Source organism: Lactuca serriola, chromosome 5, assembly GCF_051521515.1.
Source record: "Lactuca serriola cultivar US96UC23 chromosome 5, Lser_US96UC23_V15, whole genome shotgun sequence".
Lineage (NCBI taxonomy): Eukaryota > Viridiplantae > Streptophyta > Magnoliopsida > Asterales > Asteraceae > Lactuca > Lactuca serriola.
In genome coordinates this window covers 325001-327500 of record NC_136412.1, presented here as the reverse complement: position 1 = coordinate 327500, position 2500 = coordinate 325001, and the positions used below count along the sequence as shown (strand labels likewise).

General features: G+C 24.8%; 1 pseudogene; it reads left to right on the top strand.

Moving 5' to 3' along the window:
• The first annotated feature begins 1429 nt into the window (after window positions 1-1429).
• Window positions 1430-2328, top strand: LOC145053466 (protein TIC 214 pseudogene; annotated as a pseudogene).
• Window positions 2329-2500: the final 172 nt, after the last annotated feature.

The following is a 2500-nucleotide window of genomic DNA, read 5'->3' as shown; positions in this document are numbered from 1 at the left end:
AAGCAAAAGCATTTTTCTTTATAAAATAAAAACTAAAAGAACTTTTAAAAGGAAATAAAATTTCATTATTTCTACCGAGAGAAATATATGAATCAAGTGAAACTCAAACAGAAAAGGATTCCATAATCAGCAATCGGATAATTCATGAATCACTTAGTCAAATTCGATCTATAGGTTGGACAAATTATTCAAAGGCAAAAGAAGAAATGAAACATAGGATTGATAGAAGAAAGACAATCAGAAATGAAATAGAAATAATGAAAAAAAAAATTAAATTAATAAAGCATAATCATCCCAAAAAATTTTGAAAATATTAAAAATAAAAAATGTTGAATTATTAGTTAATTTTTTCATTGAAAAAATATACATAGGGATCTTTCTATGTATCATTAATATGTGCGGAATCCCTCTACAACTTTTTATCTAATCAACAAAAAAAATTATTGATAATAATAAATACATTAACAATAATGAAACAAATCAAGAAATGATTAATAAAACAAAACAAAATAAAATTGAATTTATTTTGTCTATGACTATAAAAAGGGCTTTTGATAATCTTAGAAATAGTAAGCGCAAGTCATATATTTTTTTAGATTTATCTTACTTGTCACAAAAATATGTATTTTCAAATTATCGCAAACGCAAATTATTAACTTCAATAAGTTATGATCAATTCTTCAATATAATGGACCGTCTTTTTGTCTTAAGACTGAAATAAATGATTTTTTTTGGAAGACAAGGCATATTTCATTCCGAATTAAGACATAATAAACTTCCAAATTATGAAATGAATCCATGGAAAAACTGGTTAAGAGGTCATTATCAATACGATTTATCTCAGATTACATCGTCTAGATTAATCCCCCAAAAATGGCGAAATAGAATCAACCAATGTCAGACGTCTCAAAATAAAGATTTAAACAAATGTTATTCCTATGAAAAAGACCAATTACTTGATTAAAAAAAAATGATTAAAAAAAAAAACAAAATTCGAAAGTCTATTTATTACCAAATAAAGAGGATGATTTAAAAAAAAACTATATATATGATCTTTTATCATATAAATATATTCATTTTGAAACTAAAAATAACTACTATATTTATAGATCATCATTAGAAACAAATAATAACCAAGAAAATTCCACCAAAAATAAAGAAATTTTTTTTAGCAGACTCAAGAATATTCCTAGCAAGAATTATTTAGGAAAAAACGATATTATATATATGGAAAAAAAATAAAGATAGACAATTTTTGTATAAAATTAATAAAAATATTAAGGTTGAACCTAATAAGGACCAAATAAAGGATAAAAATAAGGACCAAATAAAGGATAAAATTCATAATAATGGTCTTTTTTTATCTTCCGATTGATTCAAATTTGGAAATAAATTACAAAAAGGTATTTTTTTTATTGGATGGGAATGAATGAAAAAAATCTTAATCTTAAATTGCCTCATATCGAATCCGAAAGTTTTTTTCTTTTCAAAGTTTGTGAGACTTTATCATAAATTTAAAGAGAAACCTTGGTTTATTCCAAGCAAATTACTTCTTTTTGATTTGAATATCAATTCCAATTTTAGTGAAAATGAAAATATCAACGAAAAGCAAGAAGATGATTTTTTCAAATTTAGACCATCAAATTCAAAACAAAATTTTGAATTAAATAATCAAAACAATATTGAAGAATACTTTTTAGAATCCACCGAAAAACTAAAAATCTTCCTTAAAGGAATATTAATTCTGGAACCTGCCCGCCTATCTCTAAAAAATGACGGACAGTTTTTTATTTATCAATTCATAGGTATTTCATTGGTTCATAAAAGTAAGTATCAAAGTAATCAAAGATACAAAAAACAAGAAAATGTTGCTAAAAATATAGACAAAAAATTCTGATTTGCTTGTTCCTAAAAAACATTTATCGTCTAGACGCCATAGAGAATTAAGAATTCTCATTTCTTTTAATTTGAATTTAAAGAATAACATTGGTGTGGATGGAAACACATTAGTTTACAACGAGAACAAGATTAAATAATGGAGTTAATTTTTGGATGAAAATAAAGATTTTGACATAAAAAATGAATTAATTAAATTCAAGTTCTTTTTTTGGCCTAATTATCGATTAGAAGATTTAGCTTGTATGAATCGGTATTTGTTTGATACCAATAATGGGAGCCGCTTCAGTATGTTAAGGATATATATGTATCCATGATTAACAATTTTGAGTTTCCTAGATATTCTGTTGTTCTATCAATCAGTTCTGTCCGTGATCTAAATATATCCATGTTATATGCAAGCAACCAAATGAACATATGCACTGTCTTACATTCCAGTCTAGGATAGTGCAACAATAAGGAAATGGCGTAGGAAAAATGTAGTATCAATTAAAGCTAGAAATTAATCAACAGAATTTTCGTACTAAACTATTTGGTATCGTCTTTTTACTATACAAATGAATTCCAAAATAGGATTCATTAATTGATAAAATCAGGAGTTTAT